Source organism: Triturus cristatus, chromosome 3_2, assembly GCF_964204655.1.
Source record: "Triturus cristatus chromosome 3_2, aTriCri1.1, whole genome shotgun sequence".
Lineage (NCBI taxonomy): Eukaryota > Metazoa > Chordata > Amphibia > Caudata > Salamandridae > Triturus > Triturus cristatus.
In genome coordinates this window covers 229,456,340-229,471,775 of record NC_140584.1, presented here as the reverse complement: position 1 = coordinate 229,471,775, position 15,436 = coordinate 229,456,340, and the positions used below count along the sequence as shown (strand labels likewise).

At 39.8% G+C, this 15,436-nt stretch overlaps 1 protein-coding gene across 1 annotated transcript in view; it reads left to right on the top strand.

Moving 5' to 3' along the window:
• Nucleotides 1-15,436, top strand: part of LRP1B (LDL receptor related protein 1B) — a 3,634,433-nt gene that overhangs the window by 3,143,718 nt on the left and 475,279 nt on the right. The gene's annotated exons all lie outside the window — the stretch shown is intronic.

Below are 15,436 nucleotides of genomic sequence, written 5' to 3'. Positions count from 1 at the left end.
CAGCTGTAAAAAAGTGAGAGAACTGCATCTACACCCTAATTGTAGTCATTGTTCTTTTCAATTTCCATTACAATATGGATCTATAAGCGAAATGGTGTATGCTACAATTTCCAGAAATTTAAAGGTTGTAAGTTTGAATCTTCACCGTAAGACCCACTCAGTCTTACATCCTTCTATTGGTGGTAAATTGTGTTACCATTACCAAGTAACTTGTCTATCCACAACCTCTGTTCAGTTACACAATTGTCAATATTAAAAGTATTACTAATAGTGTTCAGTTAGCTAGTTTTACAGCAAATGACATGCTTTATAAAAATGATACAGTCAATGCATTTTTAATTATAAAACAAATTGCTTAAAGAAGGAATAGTGACTAACCAAGAATCACTTTATGTCTTTCAACATTTTATCTACACATGAGTGTCAGAATCATTGTACATTATTTTAAATAATTACAAAACGTCCAAAATATATAAAATTCTAATATGTATAAAATCACTTTACACATCTAAATTATTATTTTATTTATAAAACTAAAAACCCAATTACACCATTCATATACCACAGGGAGATTCCTTACAAGAGTACACATCATATCAGTGAGAAAATAACATAACTGATTGTGATTATAAAAAAGATATTTTCAACAGGATTTTATTAGCCATCTGTCTAACTGCAACTTCAGTGTCAGCCGATATTGTTCCAGGCTCATGGGGATGTGAGAGAATTCCGAATAATATATCAAGAGAATGGATCAGAGATAAACTGTGGCTCTGCCTACAATTAAATGTTTACTGGAAATGCATTCAGTTTCATATATTTAAATGGAAAGACAACTTAGTCTATGAAAACATTAAGGTTCCTCTACTTGTCCATCTAATGGCTTATGTATATATGAGGCACCTTGATGCCCTTTTCACCATCACCTGTTATATGTTTCCTATTTTGGTGTTGGAATCAACATCAAAGACAACGTGGGTGGTTTTGCATTGACGAGTATCATAGGGAACCTTCATATGTGTTTAAATATATTATATATTGATTATCTGTAATAGGAACATATCTTTTTCTGCATAACAAACACAAATACTAGCACTAGGCTTAGTTAAAGAATAACACTATTAGCAATTATAAAACCAGATCTCACTTTGTATGTGTTGCACGCGATTTATTGGAAACAACAGACACATTAATAACCTTTAAGGACGGAAAAATTCATGAGTCTTTTGATTTGAAATGGAAAAGAGAACGAAAACATGTAACTAAAAGGCACATTTAGCTTTTGCATAAAGATGAAACAAAACTCAACTATAAGTAACCATTGGAAGATATGCTCGTCCAAAAAACGTTATGTTGTCCTTCAATACCTCTGATCATTTTTCCAGCTATGAAGTTCTGGAGATAAAGGGCCAGATGTATCAATAGCACAAGTAGCGATTACCTAATTGCGATTTTCTCAGAATCGCAGTTAAGTAATCGCTGATCTTAATGTATGAAACTGTTTTCAGTTTCACCAGTGATTCTTAATGGGTCACAAAAAGACCTACCTCATGCATATTAATGAGGTAGGTCACAATTTGCGAGCCATTAGGAATCTACACCATCACAGGGATGTGGCCTGCTGAGGTCAGCAGACCAACATTTCTGTGATTGCTTTTAAATAAAGCAGTCTTTGCAGTTTCATTTTTTAAATGTAGGCAGTGGGCTGTGGGACCACTGCCTGCTCTTAAAAATGCTTTTACAATCATTCACAAAGGGGAAGGGTTTTGCGAATGGGTTAACACCTAAAATAGGTGGTAATATGCGAATGTTTTGCGACTGCATTCACGGTCACAAAATATTCATGCATAACGTTAGGATTCTGTATTTGGAAGGGATGCCCTAAACACGCCCCTTCCAAATACTGAATCGCAAACCCATTTTGCGGTTCGGTAGCAGGTTACCGAATCTCAAATTAGGGTTTGCTGCATCTAAAAAGCATTTTTTGCGAATCGGCCCATTTGCGAAGGCAATAATGCTTGATGCATGTGCCCCATAGACTCTGTCACCAATCGTCAAGAGCCATGAATGTGGAGGCCTACAATCTGAATCATCACTTGAGCTATAATTACATTTTGCCAACAAATACAGTTCAACAGATCTTTTCGAGCAAGTGTATTTTAGTATTAGACCTGTCCCTTTGCATACAGGGCTACCCAATATTTGAATCCAAATCACCCTTTAGCAGTTCTGTGCTTCGGTTATTCTACTTCTGGTGCTCTCTCTGAATCAAAAATATTAGCTTTGGGGTCTAATATAAGAAAAACCTCATGTATTTATCTACAAGAGTGTATTTTAGTATTATACCACTCCCATAAGGCTACTCATTAGTTTAATTTAAGTCATCCCACAGCAATACTGTGCATGGCTTCTTCTTATTATTGTTCTCTTAATCGCAAATACTAGCTTTAGAGTCCAATGTAAGAAACATGCTATATAGTTATCTACATGTATATTTTAGAATTAGCAAACACAAGGAGATGATGGAGGAAGCGCTGAAACATTTCAGACACTCACCCCCACTCACAGATCTGGGAAGAATCCATCATCGTTCTTTAGCTCACTTCACCACCTCAGTTCAGACCCAGCTATATGCAAATCAGTCTTGACCCTGTGCCTCATGGGAACAGTCCACCCAAACTGCCAAGCCAGGTCTTCCCTGAACCAGAAACAAGCATCCTGGGACTGGTTTCGGGGTAACACCCCATATCAGCCAGGCTAGCTTAAATCCAGTGGCAAAGTGAGTAAGGTACCTCGTCTGGGCATACCCTGCCAACTTAGGGTGAACAAAGTAAACACAAGGAAATTATGGATGGAGTGCTGAAACTTTTCAGACACTCACCCCCAGTCACAGATCTGGGTTGAACTCATCATCGTTCTTCAGCTCACTATGCCGCCTCAGTGCAGACCCAGCTATATGCAAATCAGTCTTGACCCTGTGCCTCATGGGAACAGTCCAGCCCAAACTGCCAGGCCAGGTCTTCCCTGAACCGGAAACAAACATCCTAGGACAGGTTTTGGGGTAACATCCTTCATCAGATAGGCTAGCTTGAATCCAGTGGCAAAGGGAGCAAGGGACCCACATCTGGGCATCCCCTGCCAACCTGTGGATGGGGGCACCCCGATGTCTAACCATAAAACTGGTTCTGGTCAGTTCCTCCCTTTTCCACTGGGTAGGCATCTTCCAAAGTTAGAAATGTCTGGCTACCACCCTGAGCTACTTTTTAAAGAGCTGTCAGTACAGGGGTCCTCCCCACCATCTTGTCAGGAAGACCCTCACCACCCCACACTCAGTTTCTTTTGTCATATATCTGGGAAACATTTGCATCACACCACAGGAGAGCCATTAAGAGTCATATTACTCTGTACACTGGCACAAAGACACCTTTGGTTTAGGAAGGAAAAAGAAAACTTTCTAAAAGTCGAATTTTCAAAATAGTCATTTAAAATACAACTTTTCCATTAAATACGATTTTAAATTACAATTAACATGAGTGGAAGAAGAGTTTTTCTAGCTGTTTTCATACTGAATTTATGATTTTTTAAAATATAAAAATGTAAACCAGTGTTAGTCTAAGGTTAGTCTGAATGAAAAACTACTTTGTTTTTTGTTTCACTGTCAGGACATTCATAATATAAATATACATGCCCTGATTTTTAAATACCATGCACACTGCCCTTTAATCCTTTAGGGCCTACCTTAGGGGTGACTTATAAATATTAAAAATGAAGGTTTAGGCCTGGCAAAAGGTTTATTTTGCCAGGCCGAAAGGCAATTTTAAAATTGTACACAGGCTCACATGGCCAAGCCTGAGACATGTTTTACATTGCTACTTTAGGGGGTGGCACAATGAGTGCTGCAGCCCATTAGTATCATTTAATATATGAACACCTGCTATCAGTAATACCATTTACTAATGACTTAAAACTAAATTAAATGTATCAGGTGTATACCAATTTTACAATACTTGTAAGGGAGAGCAGAAACACTTTTCCACTGGTTAGCAGGAGTAAAGTACGCAGAGTCCTTAGCCAACAAAAATGGTTTCAGCAAAAAGAGGGTAGCCAAGGTAAAATTCTGAGGGAATACCAAACAAAAGATGGTCATTCCCAAAGGAGTTCTTCACTCTTGTCTTCGAGTGTTCTGGACTTGTAATTTTCTATCTAACGCTGAACTGTGGATTACTCTATTCCGCTGCCTTCCTCACTGCACCTTCCTATTTCAGTCCTAAAATCTCGATTACGAGTCAGGAGTACCTGAGTATAGGAAAGTGGGTTATTAGTAGAGGGGTATTCACCTTCAACTAGTAATAGTACTACATTTACTAACAGGTCTGGTCAGGTCTCAGTAAATTAATCCTTGCTCAACTCTTGTTAGCTTAGCAAATGAAAAGTCAGGTTTAACTTTGGAGACAGGTATGTGTAAAGCATTTAATAACACCAAAAGAGTAAATAAGTAAAAGACAAAAACCAATACAAAACTACAACTTTAATTTATAAAAGTAGAGAATATTTTTATCTCCAAAATAACACCAAAATGACAAATATCTGGTGTAGGAAATCCCAGATATGAATTTTTTAAGATTAAATAACAAATTATGCATTGTAGCGCCAAATTACATAAAGCACCACTCTTGGCTATCTGGTCTTGCAGGATTGATAGGTTGAGGGATAGGTCCTGGTCGAAAGTTTGCCTTCAGACTTAGGGCCTCATTATGAGTTGGGCTATCTGGACTGGCAGTCCACTCACTGTATTACGAGTATGGTGGTGGAACTGCCACAGGACTGCTGCTACCACCGGAATCCTTGATCCCATGGCGGTGGTGCAGCAGTGAGAGGCCATATTATGCTAGTGGTGCAGCTACTGCACCACCAAGCATATTATGAGTTTCCTCACCACCGCAGTTTTTATGCCAGTGAGCTCACCATGAAAACTGTGTTGGTGAGGAAACTAAGGGGGCCACACAGGGCCCCCTGGTGCCTCAGAGCCATGGGGATGCATACAGGGGGGCACATGGTGTGCCCCACTCTCTGTAGGCATGCCGAGTTCCTGCACAGCATGGACTTAACAGTCCATGCTGTGCACCAACTTGCTTTGGCGCTCCTATTGCGGAGCCTTTTTAAGGCTCAATGCCTGGGACCGACAAAGCACCACCCACCAGACGAGTGGAAAACTCCTTATCTCATGGGCAGTGTCAGTACAGCTTCGACAGTGTGGCAGTGGGGCACTGGCATGGTAGCTCGCTGCACACCGCCAAAGTCGTAGTCAGGTCCTTAGTGTTTTTCTGGAGTTTTTTATTCGAGGGGTTAATTCGATGATGGTGATCATCTGCAGCACAATCCCTCAGCAAGCCTCTGGAAGTCTTTGTCCTTGATGTCGATGAACTCCGGAGCTTTCAGCGGGGCAAATCAGTGTGGCCAGGCTGATTCACGAGGTGACGAAGGGGGCTTGACTCTCAAAGTCAAACCGGTCTCCTAGAGTTTTAGTGCAAAACGTTGCATAAAGTTTTTTTTCTACAGGTTTTCCTTGTGGAGAGCTCCTTGGGGACAATTAAGGGTCCACATGATCTGGCCAAGTGTTCAGGGACTCTGGTTTGCCTCTTTGGGACTAGGACTTAATTTGTGAAGGGTATTCCCAGACGTGGGTCCCGTGCTCACTACGCCACTGGAGTCAAGCTATCCTGGCTGAAGAGGGGTGAAACCCCGAAACCGGTCCTAGGATGCTTGATTCCGGTCCAGGGAAGACATGGCTTGGCAGTTCGGGCTGGACTGTTCCCATGAGGCACAGGGTCAAGACTGATTTGCATATGGCCATGTCTGAACTGGGGTGGCATGGTGAGCAAAATAACGATGGATTAAACCCAGATCTGTGACTGGGGGTGAATGTTTTGCCAATGTGCAACATTCCGTCCATCATCTGGTGTGTTTTACTTAATTTCCCACAATGCACCTGTGCAGTCCAGGAAACTTTTGTTATAGCAGGTCAGCCAGGGTAGTCCTCTCTTTGACTTCTGCAGGTTACTTCTTCCAGCACTTTTGTACCTGTTACTGATCCTTTGAGCCAGGCACAGTCAGGCAGGGCAGTGTGTCCTCTTCTGATGTTCCGAGCAGTGATCTGAAGAGCTTTTGCAGGTCTGCAATATTTATCCTCCATTCTGGGCTTGCTGGAGAGGGGGGACACCCAAATCAATGGGAATAAAGCTGCCTCCCATGCTATGACCACTTCCTGTGAAGCGTGGCATATTTCTGACCCAGAATGAACTAAAAATCAAACTGGAGAAACTCTTTCCTTGATGTGTGCATCTGTGTAACCCAACCCAGAGGTGTGGATAACAACTGACTACCCTACACTTCTAGTCCCTCTCCCATTCTAATTCGAGGAGCTCCCATCTGGCTAGAGATCAACAAAGTGGGGGTGATATGGGTCCTGTGACATCTGTTTTGTGCAGATGCCCCTTATATACCCAGCCCCTACCTCATCCTGTCTTTTCCAGGAAGCAAATTCCCCACCACCAAATGGTTGTATTGTTGCATCTTCAGGCCTCTGTGCACCCCCTCAGGGAGCAGTGTGGCTCAGTCTGTCCAACGGCTAACGAATCAGAAGAGGCTGCTACAGGACTGCTTTTGGTAATTTCAGGATTGTAAGCTCTAAAACTACTTTCCTGTAATAGTTATAATAAATCCAATCTTGACAAGTTTTTGGTTTTATAGTACCCATCACTTTGATACTTTGAATGTATTGCTGGCTAGCTCCAATGAGAACTGAGAAGACTTTATTAGGTTTATAAAAGCCTTCCCATGTTGGCTTATGGAGTTAGCAGCACTACAATAGGGAAAAATGATGTTAGCTATTTTTTCCTTACCAGGGCATATACCATATATTTTATATTATGTCTGCTTTTTATTGCAATGCACCCTACACTTGGGGCACCTAGGGCAGACTTTAAGAATGACGTGTAAGTCATAAAAAGGTAGGTTTAGACATTGGAAACACTTTTAATTCCACTTTAATTACAAAGTTTCGTTTGGTCATAGTTTTATTTATCACCAAGCCTGCAAGGCAGGCCTGGCTTTAAAATGTCCCCCAGACACCACAACAGTGCACACATAAGTGCATTAAGTCTATTGGGGTCTCTAAATCTACATGTCCTGCCATATGCTAGGGACTTACAGGTAGGTTGTCTTTGACAATTAGAATTACACCAATTACCACATACCAATAGAGGCCAGAGCACTGGCCCTGGGTCTGATTAGCAGAGCCCAGGGCACACTTCAGAGTTAGTAACCACCAGCATCAGTAAAACAATGGGAGTGATCAGGGCAAAAGGGATGACTTTCCTATACGGAGGAAAACTTGATTTGTCACTGCCTATGACTTTGTTGTTTCCATTTATGTTAGGAGCTCTAGAATTCTGGGTTAAGCCCTCACACAGAGTACAAATAAGAAAGAGTACTTGTTTAGCACATGCTAGAACGTCTTGTGCTCTGCATATTACACTTTTATAAAACATTTGTGAAGTTAATTTTACTTGACATATTTTTAGTAATACAAAAATTATATAAAATATTTCAGTTATGAACTATGCGTATACACATTTCACTGATCGAGAATGAATACATGTTTATGAAACTATATTTTAGACTGATCACAATGCATAAATAACTAAGTAGAGGTATCTATTCTCTGTTCTCAATTTAGCAGAAAGCAGAATGGAAGTCTTGCAGCTATTATTTCTAAATACTCATTTTCTCTTCTCACAGTTTGAAGCTGGCCATCAACAGAACTGATTATGGAAAGAACCTACATCTCTTCTTTTTTATACTCCTAATATCACTTGAAGGTGATGTAGCTGTAGAAAATTCAATAATTCCACCTTGGGATACTTTCTATTCTTAAGTGGGAAAACATTTTCGAAATGCATTTTATATTTACCAAACCCCAAAAATATAAACTACAAAATGTTCCAATTTATTGCCTATTTTTGCAGAAATAATATTTTTTTCTTGCATTCAGAAAAACATTTCACAAAGACAGATTTAATTTATGGAGTGGCATGTATTCTAGAGTTTTTAACTTAAATCTATTTGCCATTTACCAAAAATTATATTGATGAATAGTCTGACAGCACTGATATTTTCTTTCAAGAATATACATTCTCAAGCAGAAATAAGCATAATATCTTGGCTCTTTGATGAATAATGCTGTTTGGTCTCAATAATTTAAATCTGATCTCAAGCCTAGGTAGCTGTAGCACAGAGCAGACAGTCTTAACTTAGAGGGACTGTGTTCAACATTTATCAGTTAAAATGTAGAAAACACAATACAACAAAAAACACTCCTATTTATAAAAATAGAGTAGAATACTAGACACCAATGTGACAAAATCAGATGTAGAGAATCAGCGATGTGATTTTTCAAAGTTTTAGATGTTTATAGCAGGAAAAAGGCAACCAGGGATATCTTGTCACAGTAGACCACATCAGAGTCAAATGTTTAGGCTGGCTGTGATGGAACACAGATCGGATACAAGTAGCAAGTTCGGTCCAGTGAAAAGTTTTACCTTCTGGCACAGACAGTTTTTTGAAGTCGAACATCCTCAGCAGGGCAAGGTAACAGGCTGTGGTTGAGATGGGTTCCATGAGGCTGGATAGCCATCGGACAAAAACCTGGTGAAACTGACTTTTGAATTGAAAGTTTAGAGTGGGATAAATTCAAACTTCGTGCCCAGGCAAGTTCCCCCATCAGCGAAATACTTTCGGTATATTCTCCCAGTGAAGATCTCTATATGTTGTCATTTGTTATGTTGCAGCGGGTTGTGGGGTTTGTAGGGGTAAAGGGTGGGAAGTAACTTAATTATCATTAATTATATTTTCATTTGTATTGCTATTAATTATTTAATTGATAATCAATCACGTTAATTGGATAATTAATGTTTTTAAAGTTTTAATTTCAATATGGGTTGTGAGGTTTGTAGGGGTAAAGGGTGGGGAGTTAATTAATTCAAGTTAATTATTTAATTAATTTTAATTATGGAAATGTTGTAATTAATCTGTTTTTTAATTTGTAATTTAGGTGCAGGTTGCAGGGTGTGTAGGGGTAAAGGGTAGGAAGTTAATTATTTTAATAAATACATTTTTTTTAAATAATATTATTTAATTGATGATTAATTAGGTGAATTGTGTAATGAATTGGTTTTTAAGTTGTAATTTAGGTGCAGGTGCAGGGTTTGGAGAGGTAAAAGGTGGGAAGTTAATTAATTTAAATTAAATAGTTCATTTTAAATGAATATATTCATTATTTAATTGATATGTAATTATGAAAAATGTTGTAATTAGGATAATTTGTAAAATATATTTCAGGTGTTAGTTGTTGGGCTTGCAGGGGTAGAGGGTGGGGAGTTAGATAAGAAATAATTTATTGATGATTATTCATTCATTAATAATTATTTAATAGATAATTATGTATATTGTGAACCTGTCATATTTTTTAAGTTATATTTTAGTTGTGTGTTGGATTAGTTTGTAGAGAAATAAGGTGTGCAAATCTTTAATAATTAAAAAATGATGTAATAATTTATTAAAACTGGTGTTATTTATTACTTAATATGTTAATTGTGTTTTAGTTTTTATTTTAATTACATATAATTGTTGGCTGTTATGTTTGTGGGAATATAGTGTAGTATTTTAATTAAATCAATATTATTTGTTTTATTAATAATTAATACAAATTGTAATAATTATATATTTTGTTTAATATTTGTTAACATGTAAACATATAATTTTGTATTTAAAATGCTATATTTTTGGGTATTTAATATAGATGTTAAAATATGTTATTTTTTTAACTGCTTTCTTTCTACTGTTGCACAGATTGGAGTGGGAATAGTTGTTTTTGCTACTTTTGGTGTCCACTGTTTTCCATACTGTTACTTCTCCGGAGTACCCTTCCTGAGTCCAACGCTTTTCCTAATGTGGCACAGACTGGAGTAGGAACAGTGCATTTTACCCCTCTTGAGTCCGACACTTTCCCTACTGTTGCTCAGAGCGGAGTGGATATAAAAAATGTCCCCTCCTCCTGAGTCCAACGCTTTCCATACTGTTGTCATCAGTGATGTCACTAACCATCAGTGATGTCACTGACCATCAGTGATGTCACTGACGTCGCATATTACATGAGTGATGTAATATGCAACGTTATCAGCAGTGCATTGTGTGGGCGCAAGTTATAGTTAGCTCAGCTAATTTTAACAGCTGAATTTCTCTGGTTTGGCATGAGTGAAATGTCACCCTAACGATAACGTCACTGTAACCTTTAATTTCTAACGTATCTTAAATGCTAATTCCTAACAATAACGTCCCTGAAACCTGTGTTAAATATATATATATAACGCACAGCAATCTTCTTCAAAGAAGGACTCGCGCTCAGAATGAAGCCAGAGTTTATTCAGGAAGGTTACGTGTTTTAACAGCCAAGCTGTCTTGATCACACAAAGTAATGCAGATTGCAGGAAAACTTACATAGGTGCTGATACAAAGAAAGGACTATTGATTGACAAGTGGTGGTAGAAACCACGGCGGCCATTACTGAATGTAACCTGAACAACGAGATTCATGTGTATAACTGCAATAGATCTCTTCTCGTTATGTTATAATACACCACATATTATTATTTCGATAATCAAGGTTCAAAACCCAATACCAAGTCATGTGATATAGTGCAAACATAAGAATAACAATAAATATAAATGCATGATTTCCTGAATGCAATGCCACCAATTCAAATGCGACAACTAGCGCAATGACTACAGCGCTGCCTAGACATAGTTGAATGTTATAAATTATCAAACACGTATACTTGGCAATAGTGCCCCAAATATGCAGCGTGGAAAAGAAGGCATTAAAAACAAACAAATTCATGTCATAAGCCTATAAATTATAACAAAAATGATTATTTGCCTATGGCAATGGGTATGCAATGAAATAAAGGTATTTGCGGCATATTGCCCATGAATTATTTGCACACACCAATGGCATACATGCACATTTGACAATAGTGCCTCAAAATAAACGCAAAGATCATGCTATAAGGCTACAATAATAGCATATGAGGTAATCTCCCCACAATAGCGTGTATGCAATGAAAACAGCTTAGTGCTATAGCATACAAAATACTGGTGGCATAGTGCCCATGTAATTATCTTCATACACTATTCAACTGTATGTTTCAAGGCAGCAAAATTGAATGATATAAACAGGGCACTGCTACATTGTTATATAAGGACACATGACATTTGAGAGATTCATAAGATCATATTAACCAGCAACCTAAACAGGATTCCTGAAACAAAAAAGAGAAAGAAGAAGGTGCCCAAAGATAAATATATGTGAAGATAGAAAATCTTATCTGAGATGGACCCACAGGACGGGGAAGAAAAGGGTACGGTGACCGGAACGGAGGAGACAGTCCGCAAATGAGGTAACCCTTCCTTTCCTCCTGTGTAAAGAGGACATATATTTATCTTTGGGCACCTTTTTCTTTCTCTTTTTTGTTTCAGGAATCCTGTTTAGGTTGCTGGTTAATATGATCTTATGAATTTGCATTGTTGTAGTCGGCCGATTAATATTGCCATGATCTCATGTTTAAGTTCAAGGTTACAGTTCACATTCACTGAACTCTGTTGCAGAATCTAGCATAGTTTTCATTTAACTCCCCTGAATTCTATGGAGTAAAACTCAGTGACTTCTACCCACTCATAATTGTGGGTGGAGGTGACTCCCTAATCCATAGGGAAAAAGCTCCCATGAGCAACCCTACCCACTTTGACATCACTTTCTGGGATTTTGACCCTAGTTAGGCCTGGGCGTAGTTCACAGAGTTTTACTACGTGGAACTCTGTGAAGTTACAAAAAAGCTCTGTGAAGTTCCGCGAGTGGCGGGGTGCAGTGTGAACTGCAGTTTGTGTTGATATTCCTGTAGAATTTCTACCCGAGCGGCAGCTCACAAACTTACCGTTTACGACCGCGAACTTACCATTTGCGATCACGAGCGTGGAAAAACCTGCGCTGCACATCGTGAAGCGGAGTTTTCTGCACTCCGCGAGCTTCGCGGAATGCGCAGTACAGAAAACTCCGCGAACGGAGAGAAGTTCACTGCCCAGGCCTAACCTAACCAATCTTACAGTGAGCTGATCTGCCTAAACCCACCATGACAGAATCTTTCTTTATTTTCTCTGAGCCCTGGGCACATCCCTTATGTGTATCCAGGGAAACGAAAACCCCTCATCACCAAACCAGTTCTGGGAACTCTACTGAAATTGGTGCTATTCTGGCCCCTGGGACAACAAATTTACACAGTTGGTGGGCATATCCCCAATCCATCTTGTCAGGAGGAGGTCACATCTCCTTCCAATCAAGGCCACCTTGTTCTCTTTCCTGAGAGTCATTCACACCGCCTAGCAGGCTGACGGGGACACAGGGGGATTATCTCTGAAAGAACTACTAGAGACTTTAGGCAGGAAAGTAAAACATTTCTAAAGGTGGCATTTCAAAATAGTAATTTCAAATCGAACATTGTCATCAGATTGTATTTTATATTCCTATTTATTTGAGTCCATGGTTCATGGTTTTAACTCCTCCCAAACTGAAGTTCTATATTATGAAGTGTTACTATGTAACCCAGAATTTTCTATGGGAGAGCCAGACTTGCCACAGTGGCAAACAAGTTTGTCAGGACAAGTACTAACTATGAACACATGTCCTACTTGTAAAATACCATTCACCCTGATCTATGTGCATTTAAGGCCTTTTGACTTATAGGTATTAAAAAGGAGGACTTAGGCCTGGCTAAAGGGTTGTAATTAGCTGATGGAATTTTAAGTTTTAAAACTGCATAGCTAGGCTGCATTGGCAGGCCTAGAGTCATGTTTTCAGTAGTCACTTAAGTGGTGGCACAATAAGGGCTTGATTATGAATCTGGTGGTCCATGGACCACCAGACTCTCGTGGGAGTGGCGGTGGCGGTCTCCCAACAGCCTATTACAATTAGGGTGGTTGGATCATCATTACCCTGCCGCATCTGCCAGGGAACCACCGTTCCCTGGTGGTGGTGTGGCAGTGTAGAGGCAGTAATATACTTGGCGGAACAGCCACAGTCCTGTCAAGCATATTACAAGTGTCCTCTTCACCACAGTTTTCATGGTGGTTCCTCCTCCATGAATATCATGGCGGAAAGCAAACAGGCCCCCTGGTGCCTCATTCCATGTGGATGCACAGCATGAACTTGACAGTCCATGCAGTGCAGGAACTGTTTTGAGCGTTCCCATTGAGGTTCCCATTTTTAGAAGCACCAAAGTGGGAATGCCAAAAAAAGACCACCAGACAGGTGGAAATTCCGAATCTGGCGGGCAGCCCGGCCACGTCTTTGGCAATGATCTGGTTTTGTATGTGGCTGCTGCAAAACTGTAAACCAGCGCTGTTCACTGCCTTGCAATACTTCTTTTTTTTTAACAAAGCTACCCAAATTGGGCTTTGTGACTTTCAAAATCCCAAAATAAATTTGTGTCCACGTTGTGCCAAAAAAGTGCTGCAAGCCTTTTACAAAATCTTAGTGAGCCAAGCCTTTTTGATTTCTGCGAGGCAGGGGAAGATCACGCTGCTTTTAACAGAGCCCCGCGGAAACCACTGAAACTTTTCTGAGCAGGCACAATGTTTAATATTGCAGCTTAGGAAAGTTTTTATCTTTTTTAAAAAACAAACTGACAAAACAAACATTTGCCATTGAAAAACAAAAATAAGAAGTGTCCATGAGAATTCAAGTTTCCATTCAGTGTGTGGGCTCATGACTTTTTTTCCTGTTTGGGACCGTCAACTTCAAACAGTGCAAATGTTCATATATTCACCTCTAAATGGGTCTGATATACTTTTTCCAACAGCAACATATCAAACAGGCAGTCGGTCATAGGTTTCCTACAGTAGAGCCAGCATAAGTTTGACTGCCTGAAACATGGCTGTTCTGTCAACTATAAATAGAGTGAGGTAAGAATGTAACAGTACAGATTTTTGCCACATTTTTGAAGAATGTTCCACACCCACCAAACTTCAAATGAGACTCCAAGTTTAATGGGTTCCTCGTGTTCCACTCATCTTTAATTCTATTTACAATCTTGTTAGATTTTATTAATTGAGGGTTCTTTTTTTATTGATCTCCACTGTTCAAACCTGATTAGAGTAAGCCTACTCTCTTACTCTCATTCCCTTTGAATTAAATACTAGACTTCTTTTATTTGGCAGTGTTGTGCTTGAAATGCAAGTAATTTTCTCTAATCAGCTTCTCCATATCTTTAGATTAATAATTTCACTTAATAATTGCAGTTTTTGATCAGCAATTAATCAAGCCAAAGCCAAGGTTCCAACTGAGGGAAATATTCAATTGTTCCCGGGAATGGTTTCATCATGTAATGGTTCCCTAGTCCTGGAAAAAATCTTCAACCAAGCATGTCAGGCAATACTTCATTATGTCATGGGATTTGGCATTACTTCCCTTTTTTAGTATTAAATCTGTTTTTTATTGGCAGAATACAACGCAAGGCAAACAGGACCAAGTCGCCTACAACCCAGCGGGCCGGCTAGAATTGGTCTGGTCATGGTGGCACGACAAAGATAAAGGTATTACCCCGCAAAAAAAATTAACACAGCATGTCACCTACAACCCAATAGGGCCGGCCGCGTATAAAAGGAGGGAGGACAGCAGACCGCTCGTACTGTTAGTGGGTGAACCTGACCAGAATGGTATTCCGCTTATGAACACAGAACAAAGAAAAAGGAAACCAAAAGGAAAAAGGCAATATCCAATCCCTCCCCCTCCCTCTCTCCCCAGTGAGCAAGAACAAAGAAAGGATATGTAACAGCCTATGTGCCCTGTATGTTGTGGGATTCCACTATGCTATGGAGATATGGAAGTCCGGTGACATGCACCCTCACTGGGCCGTAGCTGTGTCCTCGGGGATTAACTTCAAGATGCGGAGATAGTGAGGGCAGGTCAGTTCCCGGAATTCAGCGGAGAGGATAGTTATGAAGGGGGCCCAGGTCTTTGCGTAGTCTCTGCTCTTCCCCACAGCTGCCATAGAGAGTTTCTCCATCCCCAAGAAACTCCAGAGTTGGTGCAGCCACTATGCATGATCCGGGACCCTGTCAGATTTCACCATGCCAGTATTACCCACTGTGCAGCATTCAACGCAAGCGCCATCTGTCTCCCTCTAATAGATCTCAGGGGAAAGGTTAGTGCATTGGGTAAGCCTAATAGAGTGTAAGCCGGAAGCCTGGGAATGGAGGTGTTGAAAGCCTTATCAATATCATCCAAGATCCTCTCCCAATAGCGAGTAAGCTTTGGGCAGTGCCAT